Below are 21,789 nucleotides of genomic sequence, written 5' to 3'. Positions count from 1 at the left end.
AAAATATTATTTTTAATTTCAAATTCTAGTAGTTCATTATTAGTATATAGGAAAGCAATTGAATTTTATGTGTTAACCTTGTGTCTTGCAACCTTGCTATCATTATTTATTAGTTCCAGGAGTATTTTTGTTAATTCTTTAGAATTTTCTACAATCATGCCATATGAGAACAAAGATAATTGTATTTCCTCCTTCCCAGGATGTATTTTTATGTCCTTTCTTTGTTGTATTGCATTATCTAGAACTTCCAGAATGATCTGGAAAAGGAATAGTGAAAAGGGACATCCTTGCCTTGTTCCTGATCAATAGGAGGAAAGTTTCTGTTTTCTTACTATTATAAACTATGATGTGGGGCTGGTACCGTGGCTCACTTGGTTAATCCTCCACCTGCGGCACTGGCATCCTGTATGGGTGTCAGTTCTGGTCCTGGTTGTTCTTCTTCCAGTCCAGCTCTCTGCTGTGGCCTGGGAAGGCAGTGGAGGATGGCCCAAGTGTTTGGGCACCTGCACCCGCATGGGAGACCGGGAAGAAGCACCTGGCTCCTGGCTTCAGTTTGGCGCAGCGCTGGCCATACTGGCCATTTGGGGAGCGAATCAACAGAAGACCTTTCTCTCTGTCTCTCTTTCTCACTGTCTATAACTCTACCTGTCAAATAAATAAAAATATGATGTTCCCTGTAGGCATTTTGGTAGATATTCCTTATTGACAAAATTCTCCTTATTCCTAGCTTGCTATAATTTTTTATGATTAATGGTTTTTTTTCATGTAATACTTTTATTTTTGCCTCTAATAGTGTGCATCTATAGCTTTTCTTGTTTAGCCTGTTGATGTTATAGATTATATATAAATTGATGTTTTCTTAGATTTTGTACTTATTTAGAGAGAGAGAGAGAATATGAACGAGCAAGTGAATTCTTCCATCTCTGGTACATCTTGCAATAGCCTGGGCTGGGCTGGGACCAAAACCAGGAGCTGATAAATCAATCCTAGTCTTCATAATGGGTGGCAGGAATCCAAATACCTGAGCCATTACCACTGCCTTCCAGGGTATGCATTAGCAAGAAACTGGTGTCAGGAGTCAGAGTCAGGAACCAAGTTCAGATACTCCAATGTGAGATGCAGTTATCTTAACTGATGTCTTAATCACTAGGCCAATGCCTGACCTACATAACTTGATTTTTTTTCATTTATTAAACTTTTATTTAATGAATATAAATTTCCAAAGTACAGCTTATGGATTACAATGGCTTCCCTCCTCCCATAACTTCCCTCCCACCCGCAACCCTCCCCTTTCCCGCTCCCTCTCCCCTTCCATTCACATCAAGATTCATTTTCAATTCTCTTTATAAACAGAAGATCAGTTTAGTATATATTGAGTAAAGATTTCAACAGTTTGCACCCACATAGCAACACAAAGTGAAAAAAATACTATTGGACTACTAGTTATAGCATTAAATAACAGTGTACAGCACATTAAAGACAGAGATCCCACATAATATTTTTTTAAAAATTAATTAATTTTCTATGCCATTTCCAATTTAACACCAGGTTTTTTTTTCATTTCCAATTATCTTTATATACAGAAGATCGATTCAGTATATAATTAGTAAAGATCTCATCAGTTTGTACCCACACAGAAACACAAAATGTAAAAGTACTGTTTCAGTACTAGTTATAGCATCACTGCACATTGGACAACACATTAAGGACAGATCCCACATGGGATGTAAGTACAAAGTGACTCTTGTTGCTGACTTAACAATTTGACACTCCTGTTCATGGTGTCAGTAATCTCCCTAGGCTCTAGTCATGAGTTGCCAGGGCTATGGAAGCCTTGAGAGTTCGCCAACTTCGATCTTATTCCGATAGGGTCATAGTCAAAGTGGAAGTTCTCTCCTCCCTTCAGAGAAAAGTACCTCCTTCTTTGATGGCCCCGTTCTTTCCACTGGGATCTCACTCACAGAGATCATTCATTTAGGTCTTTTTTTTTTCCTCTTCCATGATATCCTGGCTTTCCATGCCTACTATACTCTCATGGGCTCTTCAGCCAGATCTGAATGCCTTGAGGGCTGATTCTGAGGCCAGAGTGTTGTTTAGGACATCTGCCATTCTATGAGTCTGCTGTGTATCCTGCTTCCCATGTTGGATCCTTCTCTCCCTTTTTGATTCTATCAGTTAGTATTAGCAGACACTTGTCTTGTTTATGTGATCCCTTTGACTCTTAGACCTATCAGAGCCATCAATTGTGAACTGAAATTGATCACTTGGACTAGTGCGATGGCATTGGTACATGCCACCTTGATGGGATTGTATTGGAATCCCTGGCACATTTCTAACTCCACCATTTGGGGCAAGTCCGATTGAGCATGTCCCAAATTGTACATCTCCTCCCTCTCTTTTTCCACTCTTAGATTTAACAGGGATCACTTTTCAGTTAAAATTTAAACACCTAAGAATAATTGTGTGTTAATTACACAGTTCAACCACTAGTACCACAACAACAACAACAACAAATACTAAAAAGGATAAAGTATTACATTGTACATATAGAGTCAGGACAAAAGCTGATCAGGTCATTGTTTCTTATAGTGTCCATTTCACTTCAACAGGTTTCCCCTTTGGTGCTCAGTTGTCACCGATCAGGGAAAACAAATGATATTTGTCTCTTTGGGACTGGCTTAATTCACTCAGCATGATGTTTTCCAGATTCCTCCATCTTGTTGCAAATGACCGGGTTTCATTGTTTCTTACTGCTGTATAGTATTCTATGGAGTACATGTCCCATAATTTCTTTATCCAGTCTACTGTTGATGGGCATTTGGGTTGGTTCCAGGTCTTAGCTATTGTGAATTGAGCTGCAATAAACATTAATGTGCAGATGGCTTTTTATTTGCCAAATTAATTTCCTTTGGGTAAATTCCAAGGAGTGGGATGGCTGGGTTATATGGTAGGGTTACGTTCAGGTTTCTGAGGAATCTCCAGACTGACTTCCATAGTGGCTTAACCAGTTTGCATTTCCACCAACAGTGGGTTAGTTTCCCTTTTTCCCCACATCCTCTCCAGCATCTGTTGTTGGTAGATTTCTGAATGTGAGCCATTCTCACCGGGGTGAGGTGGAACCTCATTGTGGTTTTGATTTGCATTTCTCTGATTGCTAGTGATCTTGAACATTTTTTCATGTGTCTGTTGTCCATTTGGATTTCCTCTTTCGAAAAATGTCTATTGAGGTCCTTGGCCCATCTCTTAAGTGGGTTGTTTGTTTTGTTGTTGTGGATTTTCTTGATTTCTTTGTAGGATTCTGGTTACCAACCCTTTATCTGTAGTATAGTTTGCAAATACTTTTTCCCATTCTGTCGGTTGCCTCTTCACTTTCCTGTTTCTTTTGAAGTACAGAAACTTCTCAATTTGATGCAATCCCAAATGTTAATTTTGGTTTTGACTGCCTGAGCTTCTGGGGTCTTTTCCAAGAAGTCTTTGCCTGTGCCTATATCTTGCAGGGTTTCTCCAATGCTCTCTAATAATTTGATGGTTTCGGGTCATAGATTTAAGTCTTTAATCCATGTTGAGTGAATTTTTGTGTAAGGTGAAAGGTAGGGGTCTTGCTTCAAGCTTCTGCATGTGGAAATCCAATTTTCCCAGCACCATTTATTGAATAGACTGTCCTTATTCCAGGGATTAGATTTGGATATTTGATCGAATATAAGTTGGCTGTAGATGTTTGGATTGATTTCTGGTGTTTCTATTCTGTTCCATTGGTCTATCCATCTGTTTCTGTACCAGTACCATGCTGTTTTGATAACAACTGCCCTGTAGTATGTCCTGAAATCTGGTATTGTGATGCCTCTGGCTTTGTTTTTGTTGTACAAGATTGCTTTGGCTATTCGAGGTCTTCTGTGTCTCCATATGAATTTCAGCATCATTTTTCCAGATCTGAGAATGTCTTTGTTATCTTGATTGGTATTGCATTGAATGTATAAATTGCTTTTGGGAGAATAGACATTTTGATGATATTGATTCTTCCAATCCATGAGCATGGAAGATTTCTCCATTTTTTTGTATCCTCTTCTATTTCTTTCTCTAAGGTTTTGTAGTTTTCATCATAGAGATCTTTAACGTCCTTGATTAAGTTGATTCCAAGGTATTTGATTGTTTTTATAGCTATTGTGAATGGGACTGATCTTAGAAGTTCTTCCTCAGCCGAGGCATTGCCTGTGTATACAAAGGCTGTTGACTTTTGTGCATTGATTTTATATCCTGGTACTTTGCCAAACTCTTCCATGAGTTCCAGTAGTCTCTTAGTAGAGTTCTTTGGGTCCCCTGAATAAAGAATCATATCATCTGCAAAGAGGGATAGTTTGAGTTCGTCCTTCCCGATTTGTATCCCTTTAATTTCTTTTTCTTGCCTAATAGCTCTGGCTAAAACTTCCAGAACTATATTGAATAGCAGTGGTGAGAGAGGGCATCCCTGTCTGGTACCAGATTTCAGTGGAAATGCTTCCAACTTTTCCCCATTCAATAGGATGTTGGCCGTGGGTTTTTCATATATTGCTTTGATTGTATTGAGGAATGTTCCTTCCATAACCAGCTTGCTTAGAGTTTTCATCATGAAAGGGTGTTGTATTTTATCAAATGCTTTCTCTGCATCTATTGAGAGAATCATATGGTTTTTCTTCTGCAGTCTGTTAATGTAGTGTATTACGTTGATTGTTTTGCGAATGTTGAACCATCCCTGCATACCAGGGATAAATCCCACTTGGTCTGGGTGGGTGGATGATCTTTCTGATGTGTTGTTGCATTCTATTGGCCAGAATTTTATTGAGTATTTTTGCATCTATGTTCATCAGGGATATTGGTCTGTAATTCTCTTTCAATGCTGCATCTTTTTCCGGCTTAGGAATTAAGGTGATGCTGGCTTCATAGAAAGAATTTGGGAGGATTCCCTCTTTTTCGATTGTTTTGATAGCTTGAGGAGAATTGGAGTTAGTTCTTCTCTAAATGTCTGGTAGAACTCAGCAGTGAATCCATCTGGCCCTGGGCTTTTCTTGTTGGGAGGGCCTTTTTTACTGTTTCAATTTCTGTGTCAGTTATTGGTCTGTTTAGGTTTTCTATTTCTTCCTGGCTCAATTTAGGTAGGTTGTATGTGTCCAAGAATCTGTCCATTTCTGATAGATTTCCTTGTTTGCTGGCATACAAGTCCTTGTAGTAATTTCTGATGATTCTTTTTATTTCTGTGGTGTCTGTTATTAAGTTTCCCTTTTCATCTCTGATCCTATTGATTTGGGTCTTTTCTCTTCTTTTTTTAGTTAGTTGGGCCATTGGGGTGTCAATTTTGTTTATTTTTTCCAAAAACCAGCTCCTCGTTTGGCTGATTTTTTGTAATTTTTTTTGGATTCAATCCTGTTGATTTCTTCTTTGATTTTAATTATTTCTCTTCTCCTACTGGGTTTGGGTTTGGTTTGCTGCAGATTTTCTAGATCCTTGAGATGACTTGAAAGCTCATCTATTTGGTGCCTTTCCAATTTCTTGATGTAGGCACCAATTGATATAAACTTTCCTCTCTTCTTCTTCTTCTTCTTCTTTTTTTTTTTAACAGGCAGAGTGGATTGTGAGAGAGAGAGACAGAGAGAAAGGTCTTCCTTTTTGCCGTTGGTTCACCCTCCAATGGCCGCTGCGGCCAGCACATCTCGCTGACCCGAAGCCAGGAGCCAGGTGCTTCTCCTGGTCTCCCATGCGGGTGCAGGGCACAAGTACTTTTGCCATCCACCACTGCCTTCCCGGGCCATAGCAGAGAGCTGGCCTGGAAGAGGGGCAATCGGGATAGAATCCGGTGCCCCAACTGGGACTACAACCTGGTGTGCCGGTGCCGCAAGGTGGAGGATTAGCCTGTTAAGCCATGGCGCCGGCCAACTTTCCTCTTAACACTGCTTTTGTTGTATCCCATAGGTTTTGGTATGTTGTGCTTTTATGCTCATTTACTTCCAGAAAATTTTTTGATTTCTCTTTTAATTTCTTCTATGACCCATTGTTCATTCAGGAGCATGTTGTTCAATCTCCATGTGTTTGCACGCGTTCTAGGGATTCCCGAGTTGCTAATTTCCAATTTCATTCCTTTGTGGTCTGAGAAGCTGCATGGCATGATTCAAATTCTTTTGAATTTGCTGAGACTTGCTTTATGGCCTAGTATGTGGTCAATCCTAGAGAAGGTTCCATGTACTGCTGAGAAGAATATAAAGTCTTTAGATGTAGGATGAAATGTTCTGTAGATATCTGTTAGATCCATTTGGGCTATAGTGTCTTTTAACCTACTGTCTCCTTGTTGATCTTCTGTCCTGTTGATCTGTCTAGCTCTGAGAGTGGAGTATTGAAGTCCCCCAGAACTATTGTATTGGGGTCTAAGTCTCCCTTTAAGTCCCTTAACAAGTCTTTTAAATAAACTGGTGCCCTGTAATTAGGTGCATATACATTGATAATCATTATATCTTCCTGTTGAATGGATCCCTTAATCATTAAATAGTGCCCCTCTTTGTCTCTCCTAACAGTTTTTGTGGTAAAGTTTATGTTGTCCGATATTAAGATGGCTACGCCCGCTCTTTTTTCATTTCTGTTGGCATGGTATATATTTTTCCAGCCTTTCACTTTCAGTCTGTATGCATCATTGTTGGAAATATGAGTTTCTTGTAAGCAGCAAAAGATGGGTTTTGTTCCTTAACCCAATCAGCCAATCGGTGTCTTTTAACTGGACAGTTCAGGCCATTAACACTCAATGTGACTATTGAGAAGGAGTAACTTTGCCCTGTCATTTGCCAAAGATTTTTTCTAATATATGGTTTGAGATTCCTGTGATCTTTTGCTGTGAGGTTTCCTTCCTTTACCTTCTTTCATATTGGTGACTGTGTTTCTGTGTTTCTGTATGTAACACATCTTTAAGCATCTTTTGCAGGGCTGGACGAGTGGCGACAAATTCTTTCAATTTCTGTTTGCTGTGAAAGGTCTTTATTTCACCTTCATTCACAAATGAGAGCTTTGCAGGATATAATATTCTGGGCTGGCAGTTTTTCTCTCTTAGTACCTGGGCTATATCTCGCCATTCTCTCCTAGCTTGTAGGGTTTCTGATGAGAAGTTAGCTGTGAGTCTAATTGGAGATCCTCTGAGAGTAATCTGGCGTTTCTCTCTTGCACATTTTAGGATCTTTTCTTTATGTTTCACTGTGGTGAGTTTGATTACGATGTGTCGTGGTGAGGATATCTTTTGGTCATGTTTATTAGGGGTTCTATGAGCTTCCTGTACTAGGATGTCTCTGTCCTTCTCCAAACCTGGGAAATTTTCTGCTAGTATCTCACTAAAAAGGCCTTCTAATCCTTTCTCCCTCTCCATGCCTTCAGCAACTCCTAGAACCCGAATGTTGGGTTTTTTAATAGTATCCTGTAGATTCCTGACAGTATTTTTTAGATTTCTGATTTCTTCTTCTTTTCTTTGATTTGCCTGTTTCCTTTCCTGTTCTCTGTCTTCTAAGTCCGATATTCTCTCTTCTGCTTCACCCATTCTGTTTTTAAGGCTCTCTCATGTGTTTGTCATTTGATCTATTGAGTTCTTCATTTCATTATGGTTTCTTGTCACTATCACAGTTTCATGTTCTACTAGTTGTTTCATTTCATTTTGATTCCTCCTTAATATTTCATTTTCATGAGAGAGATTTTCTATCTTGTCCATTAAGGATTTCTGTAGTTCAAGAATTTGTTTTTGAGAACTTCTTAATGTTCTTATCAATTTTTTGAGATCTGCTTCTCGCATGTCCTCTATCTCTTCATCTTCATAATCTTGCATTGGGGTGTCTTGTTCATTTGGGGGCATCATAGTGTCTTCCTTGCTCTTGTTACCTTGGTTTCTACGTTTGTTGTTTGGCATGTTGGAGATAATTTATGGTTTCTTCACTGTGGTGCTTTTTTCTCGTTATACTATGCCTCTAAGTGGGCTGTCTGCTTTGATGGATCCTTAGAGGCTGTGATGGGTGTGGCCAGAGAGCTCTGCTTGATTCTTCAGGTTTAAGGCTGTGCAAAAAGTGACTCACCCAGATTGTTCTCTCCCTTGCTCCTTGCTGGATCTCTCTCTCTCTCTCTCTCTCTCTGTCTTTTTTTTTTTTTTTGACTCAGTTTGGAAGTAATTCCACACAGCTGAGTGGAATTGAGGGTAGTTGAAATCTGGCCTCTGTGAGTATTCGTTTGATCTACCCCTAGGACCACACAAAGAGTTTATGAAGCCCTCAATGTGTTCTCAAGTTTTGCCATAGTCCCAAAGTTACTGAGTTTGTGTACTGGTTGCCAATTTACATATGTAAAATGCGCCTGCTCTTTGTTTTGCTAGGCTTTGTTAGGTGAGTGGAGAGAGAGGCCTCTGCCTTTCCCCACCAATGTCTCGGGTTTCTGAGGCTTTTGTCTTACCTACCGTTCCCGCGCCAGCGAGATTCTGCGGCTCAGCTCCCGCGGCTGGGCTTCCACGCAGTGGGCTCCCTGTAGGTCCTCTGTGTCACATCCACTAGATCCGGAAGCGTTTCCTCTGCAGTTTTTTTCTTGAGTCTTTTCCTGAGGCTACAGTAATTCCACTTTTATGAAACTATATTTTCCCAGACTATCGGCACACGTCCTCACTATCCGCCATCTTCCATAACTTGATTTTTAAATGTTGGATCAACCTTGTATACCTGAACTAAATCCCACTTAGTCATGATATATAGTTCTTTTCATACATTGTTGGATTTGATTTGTTAATATCTTGTTGAACATTTTTGCATCTAGGTTCATGAAAGATATGGCCTGTAGTCTTATTATTATTCTTTGTAATGTCGCTGTATGATTCGGTGTTAGGATAATGCTGGGCTCTTAGAGTGACTATGCATCTATTTCCTCTGCATCTTTATTCTGGAAGAGATTGGAGTCATTGATGTAATTTTTTCCTTAAATGTTTAGTGGAGCTCCACCCAGTGGACCAATGTGGGCCTGATACTTTCTGTTTTGGCAGATTATTAATTACTGATTCAATTTCTCCTTGTGTGATTTTGCCAGACTTTGTCTTTCAAGGAACTGGTCCATCCCACACATGTTTTCAAATTGGTGGGCATAGATTTATTCCTATTTATTACTTTATAATTCTTCCATGGATCTATAGGATGCCCCTTCTTTCATTTCTGGTGCTAGTTATTTATGTCCTCCCTTCTCCCTCCCCCAGTATGGGGAGGGACAGTAAATTTTATTGATTTTTTTTCCAGAGGGACAGCTTTTAGTTCTCTTAATTTTTATTCATTGATTTCCTGTTTTTAATTTCATTGATTTCTGCTTGAATTTGTATTATTTCATTTCCTCAGTTTAATTTTGATTTAATTTGCTCTTTACAATGAAACTTAGATGATTGGTTTTATACCTTTCTTCTTAATATATGCATTTAGTGCTACAAATTTCCTTCCAACCATAGCTTTTGCTGCAGTCCACAACTTTGATATGTTGTTTTCATTTCACATAGCTAAAAATGTTTTTTTTTCCAATTTATTTATTTATTTGAAAGGCAGAGTTACAGAGAAGCAGAGGCTGCAATGGCTAGAGCTGCGCCTATCTGAATCCAGGAGCCAGGAGCCTCTTCCGGGTCTCCCATGCAAGTGCAGGGGCCCAAGGACTTGGGCCATCCTCCACCACTTTCTCAGGCCACAGCAGAGAGCTGGATTGGAAGTGGAAACAGCAGGGACTGGAACTGGTGCCCACACGGGATGCCGGCACTGCAGGCAGCAGCTTTACTCACTATACCACAGCCAGCTCAGCTAAAAATATTTTTAGAATTCTCTTGGGATTTGTACTTTGACTTATGTTTATTTAGAAGTGTGTTGTTTAATCTCTACACATTTGCGGATTTTTCAGGTATTTTCTTGTTACTGATTTCTAGCTTCCATGGGAAGTTGAGAAGAACATGTACCTGCTCTTGTTGGGTGAAAATGTCTGTTATCCCCAGTGGATTGATGATGGTGTTCAGTTCAGCCATGTCCTTGTTGATTTTCGGTTTGCTGGATCTGTCATTACTGACAGAGCAATGTTGAAGTTTCAGCTATGAGAGTGAATTTCTGTATTTCTTCATGCAGTTCTACCAGTTTTGTCTCGTAGAGTTTGATGCTCTGTTGTTAGGTGCATACTTGTGAAGGATTGTTATGTCTCCAGGGAGATTTGACCCCAGTATCATTACATGATGCCCTTTGTATTTTTCTGATAACTCTCCTTGCTTTGAAGTCTGGCCTGTCAGAAATTAACACGATTATTTTCACTTTATTTTGATTAGTTGGTTAGCATGCTGTATCCTTTTCCATCCATTTGCTCTTAACATATATGTATATATTTAAAATGGACTTCTTGAAGACGACATATAGTTAGGTCTTACATTTTGGACGGCTTTCTCTTAATTACACATTTACACCATTGGTGTCTAACGTGATTAATGGTGTAGTTGGGTTGATGAGAACTGTACTTGCTACCATTTTATCCTTGGTGGCGTCTGCCTTTTGCTCTAGTTTTTGTCTTCTACTCTTTTCCTGCCTTTTGCGCTCTTCGTTGAGTGTTGTTTTATTCCATTTTGTCTCCTTTCTTGGCATATCAGTTATAGAAATAACCTTTTAAAGTATCTGCCCAAAAGTTTCTAATACACATTAACAATTACTCCATGTCCATTGCCAAATACTATTATATCACTTTACAAGCCGTGTAAGTACCATCTAATAACAAAATAATCCTCTTCACGGGGCTGACGCTGTGGCATAGTGGGTAAAGCCGGCACCTGCGGTGCCGACATCCCATATGGGCGCTGGTTCGAGTCCTAGCTGTACCACTTCTGATCTGGTTCTCGGCTATGGCCTGGGAAAGCAGTAGAAGATGGCCCAATTAGTGTTTGGGGCCCCTGTACCTGTATGGGAGACCCAGGGGAAGCTCCTGACTTCTGGCTTTGGATTGGCCCAGATCTGGAACCAGCAGATCGCTTCTCTCTCTCTCTCTGCCTTTGCCTCTCTGTAACTCTGCCTTTCAAATAAATAAATACTTCTTTAAAAAATCCTATTCCCTCCCTCCTGTCCCTGTCAATAGGTGTTTAGTGGAGTAGTGGGAAGGTGTGGAGGCTGGGAGCAGTCCGATGACGAGGACTCGGTCTTTCATTGAGCTGTGCTCCTGGCTGTGGACTCCAGCAGAGCTTCTCACTACCTGCTTCCTCCCTCCTAGGAAGGACAGGTAGGACAGGGGACTCCAGGGGGCTGGAGTTGGGCATTCATTTCCTCCAGGTCAGTTTGGTAGAATCAACCTAAATGCCCATCAACAGTAGACTGGATAAAGAAATTATTGGATATGTACTCTCTGGAATACTACACAGCAGTAAAAAACAGTGAAATCTGGTCATTTGCAACAAAATGGAGGAATCTGGAAAACATTATGCTGAGTGAAATAAGCCAGTCCCAAAGGGGCAAATATTATATGTTCTCCCTGATCGGTGACAACTAACCAAGCACCAAAAAGGAAACCTGTTGAAGTGAAATGGACACTATGAGAAACGGTGACTTGATCAGCCCTTGTCCTGACTGTTGATGAACAACTTAATACTTTATCCCTTTTAGTATTTTTTTGTTTGTTCTACTTGATACTAATGATTGAATTCTGTAATTAATACACAGTTATTCTTAAGTGTTGAAACTTAACTGAAAAGTGATCCCTGTTAAATATGAGTGGGAATAAGAGAGGGAAGAGATGTGCAATTTGGGACATGCTCAAGCTGACTTGACCCAAACGGTAGAGTTAGAAACATACCAGCGGATTCCAATTCAATCCCATCAAGGTGGCATGTACCAATGCCATCTCACTAGTCCAAGTGATCAATTTCTGTTCACAATTGATCATAATGATAGGACTAAGAGTCAAAGGGATCACATAAACAAGACTAGTGTCTGCAAATACTAACCGATAGAATGAAAAAGGGAGAGAATGATCCAACATGGGAAGCGGGATGCATAGCAGACTCATAGAATGGCAGATGTCCTAAATAGCACTCTGGCCTCAGAATCAGCCTTAAGGCATTCGGATCCGGCTGAAAAGCCCATGAGAGTATTTCAGGCATAGAAAGCCAGGACACTCCGTCAAAAAAAAAAAAATGACCTAAATGAAGGATCTCCATGCGTGAGATCCCAGTGGAAGGAACGGGTCATCAAAGAAGGAGGTACCTTTCTCTGAAGAGAGGAGAGAACTTCCACTTTGACTATGACCTTGTCTAAATATGATCAGAGTCGGTGAACTCAAAAGGCTTCCATAGCCTTGGCATCTCATGACTAGAGCCTAGGGTGATTACTGATGCCATAAACAAGAGTGTCAATTTGTTAAGTCAACAACAGAAGTCACTGTGCACTTACTCCTCATGTAGGATCTCTGTCCTTAATGTGCTGTACATTGTGATTTAATGTGATAACTAGTACTCAAACAGTATTTTTCACTTTGTGTTTCTATGTGGGTGCAAACTGTTGAAATCTTTACTCAATATATACTAAACTGATCTTCTGTATATAAAGAGAATTGAAAATGAATCTTGATGTGAATGGAAGGGGAGAGGGAGCGGGAGAGGGGAGGGTTTCGGGTGGGAGGGAAGTTATGGTGGGGGGAAGCCATTGTAATCCATAAGCTGTACTTTGGAAATTTATGTTCATTAAATAAATGTTAAAAAAAAGAGAACAGAGTGCTTTGGTGTATTTCAGAAATGGTTTCTTTCCTCCTCACCTTGCTGCACCATCAAGGAATTGTTTTCTGTGAGGACTTGCTAGAACTTCTCAAGGTCATCCTTACAAAAGTGTGGGTCTTCCCTGTGACTGTGCCCCCTTGGAGTTTTTAGCTCTTAGACTTCTCTCTCTGGAGCTTCCAAGAATTCATCAAGTTGTTTCAGCGTTTGCACCCCTGCCCTGGTTCCTGAAGAGGCATCAGCTTTTGAGTTTCCACTCAGGTAATTTATCTGCAGCTCTGTCTCTCCCATTTTTGGGAAGCAGGTTGCCTGTCAGTGTTGGTTTCCAGTTTGCTCAGCTTCTCCCTTGTTTTTAGGGAAGAGTGGTAACTTCCCTGTGGTGTCATACCAGACCAGAAGTCATAAGCTGGGACATTTTTAAGGGAAAAATAATTCGCTATTATTATGCTGGGAACAAGGTCATAAATTGGTATTGTCCTGGGAAACAACATCTTATATTTGTAATTTTTCCCCTCAATTTTTCATGTTTGCTGTGCTGAAGAAAAAAAAATTTTTTTGAAGTGAACTAAGATGATTCTCAACCCCAACCTTCAAGAAATAAGCACATTTGACATTTTTTAAAAATTGGAACAACACTAGACATACTCAACTCTGCATCCACCTCTGACCTCCTATTCTCACTTAACTAAGCTTAGGGAGTGCTCGTTTGCTTTGCACTGTATTAAGTAACACCAAGGCAGAAGGAAATGTTACCCGTTCTCTCAGACTTTATACTAACGATGGGATGACCAAACGTGTAAACAATACAGCTGAATAAATTAAACACCGGAGCTGTTTAAAAATAATGTGGGCTGAGTGTTCTTGGGAAGTCGGAGTGTGGAAAGTGGACATGGGTGGCATTAGCTAGGGGGCAAGTCTTGAAGTGCAGTTGGGATTTTAATTTGCATATAAGATAAGGACAGTTCAAGTTTTGGACAGAGGGAAACTGGTCATGGGGTTTGGTGGATGCTGGGAAGACTAGGAATTTGAAATTTCTACTAGGAAGGAACTGTTGTGGAAACCCCAGTGGGTCTTGTAACCAAGCATTGTCAATGGTTGCCAAGTGCACATGGGTTGGAATTCTTGAAACCCAACTCAAACCAGTTCAAGGATGGGATGTGTTGGTTGAGATATCTGAAAAAAGTCCAGGAATTGGTCAAGCTTATTAAGGTGCTCATGGTTGATGTCATCACAGATATGCATCCCTTGATCTTAGGTTCTTCTTTGGGGTGGCAGGATTATTCCAGAAGCTGGAAGAGTATCTCCCCCTCCCCCCAGGTTAGCAAGCTCAGCAGCAATGGAATTTCTTCCTAATATGTCTAGCAAAATCTTATATATTGGCTGAGGCTCCACAGCTCTGATTGTCAAGGTCAAGCACTCATTGTTGGATCAGTTGCAGTGACTGTCACAACACGGGCCTAGGCCAAGTTTGCTTTCCTGGAGTATTCCAGCGCCTGCATGGACTGAGAGTGAGAAAGCAATTCTTGAAAAGGAGAAGCAATGTTGAGCAGGCCAAGTCAGCAGATGCCTCCTCCTATAAGAGATTTCTGTAAGCCCCCGGGGATTCTGGGGTGATGAGTTATAATGAGAAGAGCAGAGTCGTGTCGTATTTCCTTGGCAGCAGCATCAATAATGAGGCACACAGCCAGATCCCAAGTAGATCAAACAGCTCAGGAGAGTCGACTACAACCCCAATGGGGATCAGGTATTGAGAAGAGTGGTGAGGCTAATCTGGGGGCTTCCTGATGTTGGGGCAGCTAAGGTTCAGGTAATTTATTCTCTCGTGGATTTAACAAGCCTTGAAAAGTTTTGGCAAATGAAAGTATTAGAAACATAAGCAAAACATTCTTCCCCCCAGGATTGTTTGTTCAACATCTGGTGTGTCAGAGGCTTATGGGTTAGATGGTTACAAAGGTAATAAATAATGCTTAGGACATAAAAATCTCTGCTGCGTGGGCCCTCTGATAGAGGAGCCTTCTGCGGCCACCAGTGTGGTTTCACTGTTGTGGCAAAGCAGGGTGGCCTCTTGCCCTCCTGGGAAGTCCTCAGTGAGAGGCCCAGATCGCGGATGGCCTGATCAGATATTTTATGCCTTTGGCAGAGCCTGTATTCCCCGAAGATCTGACGCTAATCCCCGTAGTGAGAGCATTGCATGGCTAAAGTTCCACCCTCCCTCTTGTTTTATAGATCAGAGAGGAACTCAGGATTTGAGTTCATGAGTTCTGATTCCTTGGGATTCTTTCCACCAGCCCTGATCAAAGTTGAAGTCTTTAGAGTATCAGGTACTATGTGTTTCCTTTTGATACCTTTTCATAAAATCAGCCCTGAAGTGTTATATTTTATTATTCAAACAGTATTACAACACAGCCTGCACAATTTATTCTGAAACACCACCTTTATTTATGCTTTCAACAAATCTTTATCATGCACCTGCTGCACACCAAACAGGCACTGGCGTAGGTGTCGTCAATGGTTACTGTGTGACGAAGTTTGCAGTGACATTTAAGTCAAAACCAGTAAGATTCTGATCTTTACTGACCTTATGGAGTAAAGCCCCTTACTTTGAGGCTTAACCATTTGGTGGTGTCTGTATTTGCTTTCACCGAATGATCTTGGCTCCCCAAGCAGACTGTGTGCTCTTGAAGGAAATATTTTATGCATTTTTACTCTTTGAATCCAAGTCTGTAACAGTTCCATAAATGGCAGTGCTGGGTGACTGGGCAAGTGACCATTAGTAGATTTGTTCATTAAGCTGCAGTCTATATTTCTTTTTTTAAAGAGTTATGTATTTGAAATACAGGGTGACAGAGAGAGAAGAAGAGACAGAGAGAGAGAGAGAGAGAGAGAGAGAGAGAGGAAGAGAGAGGAAGAGAGAGAGATCGTCCATCCACCGGTTCACTGCCCAACTAGTGGCAACACCCTGGGCTGTGATAGGCGAAAGGCAGGAGCCAGGAACTCCATCTGGGTCTCTCACGTGAGTGTCAGGGGCCCAAGTACCTGCGCCATCTTCTGCTGCTTTCCCAAGTGCATTAACAGGGAGCTGGATTGGGGCAGAGCAGCCAGGAGTTGAACCAGCAGTCTGATGTGGGATGCTGGTGCCACGGGTAGCAGATTAACCCACTAGGCCACAATGCCTGCCCCCTGCAGTGCATATTTCTTCTGATGTGTTTTATTTGCCTTGGTGTTGGAAGACAATGGCATAAACATTTCTGCTTTCAGTCCTGATCTCATTTGCTTGGTTGAAGATGTCCTTAGCATAGGGTGGGCTCTGAGTGTGTTGCTAGGGTTGGTATATGGAGGGGAAGCACAAGCTCTCTGGGGTGTTGTACCTTGGAAGAAAGAAGAGAAGCATGAAAACCAAAGGAAGTAAAATAAGTAAAATAAGGCTCGTGACTATGTGCCCTCACTATCACTACTGACAGGAAACCCGAAGTGCCTCCCAGGAGCTCCCAGAAATGGGCCAATGCACCAGAGTCTGAGGCCATATCCTGTTGGAAGTGAGTGGGTAGCGTTGTGCAGCCCCAGGCCCTTACGGCTGGAGGTCGCTGTCCCTAAGATTGCATCGCTCTCCTCAGCAGGAGCTTCATATTGTAAGGAGAGACTTGCCTTGGCTGTTGGGTGCAGATTTCCCACGTGAGATATGATTAACAAAGGGAAATTGAGGCAGGCATTTGGGAGAAGAGAAACAAGGTGGGGGACGGAAAGGGAGATGACCTGGCATCTTATTCTCTTCTAGGACCTTTTGCTCCTTTGGTTGCAAAAGGAAAATACATAAATCAAGGTTAGCAGTTTGATAATGCTGTTTGTTCTGTGTTTGACTTAGAATTCAGCAGCATAAACTTCCAATAAACTGTTTATATACTTATTTACAATCAGTGGGCTCAAGACTCATACCAAGGCCTTTGCTGCATTATCATCACTTACTAGATAAAGCCTATTTTCTTTGGTATCAGAACCTGCCAGAAGGTTGCAAGATTGGCCATGTCCCATTCTATTTCAATAAGCTTTTTCCTCCTAAATTCATCAAGTTACTTTAAGCTCCTATGCCATGTATTACAAAGCAGACCACACTGTAGAAAATACAGTTTACCATTATGAATGAGATTTGTCTTCACGGGCACTTGTGACCAAAGGGTACGGAATCACAAGAAGAGTAATGGATATTCATTATTGTGTTCTTACCCTCCTGGTGTGTCCTGGCAAATGCTGGGGAGTTTCTTCCCCATTGTTCTGTGGTTGATCCACACGTGCTGAGCATCCCTGCAGGGAATGGCCAGGCCAGCTGGTGGCTCCCTAGGGTTGGGTGTCCAGTCTTCTCTTGCAGTTGGGATATTGAGCCCCCACAGGAGGGTTTGGGGTCCCCTCCCCTAATTGCTGACACGAACCTTGAATTCCTGAGCAGCTTCTGAGGGTTTGAACATTTGAAAGTGTGAGAATGATGAGTTGGTTCCTTTGGTAGCTGTTCAAGCGTGGGGTTTCTTTGTGTCCCCAATCTGGTTCGGGATCGATCTTCTTCAAGATAATGCATGAACTTCCCTCAAGTATAACTTGCTCACTCCATCAAGGTCCCCTGTATGGGTGGCAGGGGCCCAAGCACTTGGGCCATTACCTGCTGCCTCCCAGGGTGTGCATTCGCAGGAAACTGGATTAGGAATAGGGTAGCCAGGGCTCAAACCAGAACTTCAGTATGGAATGGTGGTGTCACAGGTGGCAGCTTAATCCACTATATCACAACATCAGCCCTAACAGAAACTTTCACTTTGTATCCAGACATGAATTACTTGGCAAGGGAATGAAAAATGAGCTTACACAAAAACATGGGATTTATCTCAAGAGTACAAGAAAAATAAAAAATTGACAAATCAGTACAAAATCTACCAGAGGAAGCAGAAGTAATGGAAAACACACATAAGGATGTGAAGTGAAAATAGTGGAACATGCTGAGTTGGGGTAGATGTGGGACTATTTCCTGGTACAGCCTGAAACCTGGCAGTTTAGAAATCGTTATAAAAATTTAAAATAAATATTCCTTTGACCCAGTAATTCCCCTTTTATAAAATTAAACTCCTGCCATCATTTTGGAGCCTGACATGCAGAGTAGGAATCAGAACCAAAGAGAGGGAACTGGAGCCAAGCCAAGCCAAAGGATGCGGCAAGGATGGCCACGTGGGACGTCTCCTCTGAGGTTCTCATGTCCACGTGCAGAGAGGGCGACTGCCTGAAGCCTGGGTAGGGGATTGGCCTACCCTCCAAACCTTGCTCTCCAAACACACCCAGAGGGATGGAAACACGGCTGGGTATCAGCATGGTTATCCAGAAAGCCCCTTCAGCTCTGTCATTGAAGAACATCGGGGAAAATGTGGAGTATCAGAAGCTCCAAAAGGTCTGTCTTCCATAGAAAGATCATATTAATGGATTGGAAGGCTTAAATATTATTAAGATGGCCACTCCACAAACTTATCTATGTTTTCAGTGCAATCTCTATCAAAATCCTAGCTGCCATTTCTTTTGCAGAAATTGACAAGCTGATTCTAAAAATGATATAGAAATGCACAGGACTCCGAGCAGCCAAAGCAACCTTGGAAAAGAACGAAGTTGCAGGACTTACACTTCCCAACTTCAAACCTTTCTACGATGGCACAGTATTCAAAACTGTGTGGTACAGAATAGACATAGAGATAAACAGATTAAAGTTAAGTAAAAAACCAATAAATTTATGGTAAGTTTGTTTTTTACACAGGTACTATAGTAATTCAGTAGTGAAATAAAAGCCTTTTTAACAAATGGTGCCAGAGCAATGGAATATCCATGTTTATGAGTGAACATTTAGCACCTCACCTAACAATTACTCAGAAGAGATAAAGAACTAAGTGTAAAAACAAAAACTATAAGATACATAGAAGAAAACATAGCAGTAAATTTTCATGACTAAAGTAGGCAATGGTATTTTAGATATGATGCCAAGAGGACTAGCAACATACCCAAAGAAACCAAATTAAATTGGACATCGTCAAATTTAAAAATCACTTGTGCCTCAAAGGACACCATTAAGAAAGTGAAAATACAACCCACAGAATGGGAGGAGTATATTTGCAGGTCATATATCTGATGTGTACTAGCGAGAATATATAAAAAAAACTCTTACTACACAACAATTAAGACAAGTAACCCAATTGAATGTGGGCAAAACATTTGAATAAGCGTTTCTCCAAAGAAGACATACAAATGCTTAATAAGTACATGAAAAGATAAAATCACTTTTCATTAAGGAAATGCAAATCAAAGCCAGGTTAATATGCCATTTATACCCACTTGATTACCCATAATTAAAGAAGAAAGCCAATGACAAGTGTTGATGAGAATGTAGAGCAATTTGAACATTTGTTTATATATTGCTGCTATGAATGTAAAACAATTTGTCACTTTCTCTACATGTTAAACAGCGCTACCCTAAGACCAAAAAATTCTACTCCTGGGTATCTATCCAAGAAGAATAAAAACATATATCCAGGGACCAGTGCTGTAGCCTAGTGGGTAAAGCCACAGCCTGCAGTGCCGACATCCACTGTAGGTGCCAGGTCATATCCTGGCTGCTCCACTTCTGATCCAGCTCTCTGCTATGGCCTGGAAAAGCAGTAGAAGATGGCTCAAATCCCTGGGTGGGAGACCCAGCAGAAGCTCCTGGCTCCTGGCTTTGGATTAGTGCAGCTCTGGCCATTACAGCCAGTTGGAAAGTGAACCAGCAAATGGAAGACCTCTCTCTCTCTCTCTCTCTCTCTCTCTCTTTGTCTGTCTCTCTCTCTCTCTGCCTCCCCTTCTATATCTATGTAACTCTGACTTTCAAATAAATCAATCAATATTTTAAAAAAACCATATATCTACACAAAAACTTGTATGTGCATGTTCATAGCAGAATTATTTATAATAGCTAAAAAGCCAAATCAAATATTCACCAGTTGACAATAGATTTTTAAATATTACATCTCCATAAAGTAGAATATTACTCAGATATTAAAAGGGATTAAACATTTATACACACTACAACATGGATACATCTTGAAAACGCACTAAATGAAAGAAGCCAAACACAGGAAGGCCATGTATGATATGATTCCATTCATATAAGTTGTCCAGGATAGGCAAGTCCATATGGGAAGTGAGTAGGTTAGCGTTTGCTAGGGCCTGTAGGGAGCGAGGAATGAGGAAATCACTATCTAATTGGTTGTAGGTTTCTTTTGGGGGTGATAAAGTGTTCTGAAATTAGTGATAATCATTTTACATCATTGTATACTTTAAATGGGGTAAATTTTATGGCACATGAATTATATGTCTGTATTAAAACAAATGAATAAGTCTAGCAAGGAGAGTCTTCAAAAAGTGCATGGAAGATGGACATCACAGAAAGTTATGCATGGAGGTCGGCATTGTACTGGCTGAGATGCCAGCATAGTACATGGGTGTTGGCTTGTGTCCTGGCTGTTCAACTTCCCATCCAACTCCCTGCTAAGCCCTGGGAGCAACACCAGAAGGTGGTGCAAGTGGTTGGGCCCTTGCCATCCACGTGGAAGACCTGGATGAAGCTTCTGGCTCCTGGCATCTGTGGCCATTTGGGAAGTGAACTAACAGATGGAAGATCTTGCTCTCTCTTTTCCTCCCTCTCTCTCTCTCTCGGGTCTCCCCCTTTCTCTCTAACTCTGAATTTCAAATAAATGAATACATCTTAAGAAAGCATGCATGTGTTTTAAATTTTTTGCATCCAAATGGGTTTATCTTTTAATTCCGTCTATCCATGAACTTTTGGGAGTACCCTTATAATATAGTTATTAGAAATAATGAGTGTAGATTTGAAATTTATTACTGACATAATTTAGAAAAAAAATTACCTAGAAGAATCTTGTTTCCTATTTAATAAAATGGGGATTTAGTCTAAATGATTGATAAAGTGTCTTCCAATTACAGGTTCCAATGAATCTGTCAATCTTTCTGTGTGATTGGAAGTTTCAAAAGAAGGGTTAGGAAAGTGAACTGTATGGTAAAATCAGCCCTGATACCTTTGGCATCTTATTTATGGCAGATCTGTTCTTGAGTATTGGTCATTTTGATTTACTTCTTTTTTTAAAAAATATGAAAAAATTCTGAGTTGGTGGAATTATTATGAGATTTAAATTTTTCCATCAGGATTGCTTTTTAAAAATTTTTTGTTAATATGAAGAGAACAGATTTGATGTATTTCATAGGTACCATTCTAAGAAGATAACCATGCTTCCTCCCTTAGCTCCTTCTTTCCTTCCTTTCTTTTTTTCTTTAATTTTTGCAAAAATGTAATTTCAACCCCACTCTGTAATCACAGACTTAATGCACCACTAACAACAATATTCAACAAGTAAAAAGTAGGCCCACAGTCCCACAGGTGTAAAAAAAAGTGCTAAAAACAGCAATCAAATCACAAAATGTCTGATTCATTCCTATGCATTTTTTTGACATTCTGTATTAACTACCACATATCAGAGAAAACATATGACATTTGTCTTCTGGGAACTGGCTTATTTCACTAAGCATAATGGTTTCTAGTTGCATTCATTTTGTTGCAAGAGACAGAATTTCATTCTTTTATATGGCTGACTTAACATTTTCTTTATCCAGTGATGAGTTGATGGACATCTTGGTTGGTTCCATATCTTAGCTATTGTGAATTGAATTTTAAGAAAGATGTGGGTGCAAGTAACTCTTTCATAAGCTGATTTGATTTCCTTTGGGTAAATTCCCAGGAGTAGGATGGCTGGGTCATATGGTAGAGCTATTTCCAGATTTCTGAGGAATCTCTATACTGTTTTCCATAATGGTTTACAAGTTTACATTCCTACCAACAGTGTACTATGTGTACCTTCACCCAAACCTCACAGCCTAGCTAGCATTTATTATTTTTGGTTTTTGGATGATGGCCATTCTAACAGGGCTGAGGTGAAACCTCATTGTAGTTTTCATTTGCATTTCCCTGATGGCTAGTAATCCTG

Source organism: Lepus europaeus, chromosome 2, assembly GCF_033115175.1.
Source record: "Lepus europaeus isolate LE1 chromosome 2, mLepTim1.pri, whole genome shotgun sequence".
Lineage (NCBI taxonomy): Eukaryota > Metazoa > Chordata > Mammalia > Lagomorpha > Leporidae > Lepus > Lepus europaeus.
The sequence above is the reverse complement of the archived record's forward strand: the minus strand, read 5'-3'. Positions refer to the sequence as shown.